The following is a 324-nucleotide window of genomic DNA, read 5'->3' on the forward strand; positions in this document are numbered from 1 at the left end:
TCTCATCCATTCCTATGCTATACTTTGATATTCAATGTCGTCACAATTCTGCATTCATGCTGGGCTAATGGGGCTAATGCGCAGTAATAGCATCCCTCTCATATTCATGTAACATGTGGCCGTGTCCTCCTGAGGATTCGTTAAGTTTCAAAGGCCTTATTGCTGCAATGGCCTGGTCCTGCAGATTTGCCTTATACAAACTTAGGAAGATTAGACTCTTCCAATCAGAGTAGGCCACACAACTCCTTGTCCAAGCTATTGTTCTCTCCAGACTGAACTATTGTTATGCACCCTTGGCCTGTCTTCCGGCACGTACTATCCAGC

This window comes from Sinocyclocheilus rhinocerous, unplaced genomic scaffold (genome assembly GCF_001515625.1).
Source record: "Sinocyclocheilus rhinocerous isolate Xijiao unplaced genomic scaffold, SAMN03320098_v1.1 scaffold1084, whole genome shotgun sequence".
In the NCBI taxonomy this organism is placed as follows: Eukaryota; Metazoa; Chordata; class Actinopteri; order Cypriniformes; family Cyprinidae; genus Sinocyclocheilus; species Sinocyclocheilus rhinocerous.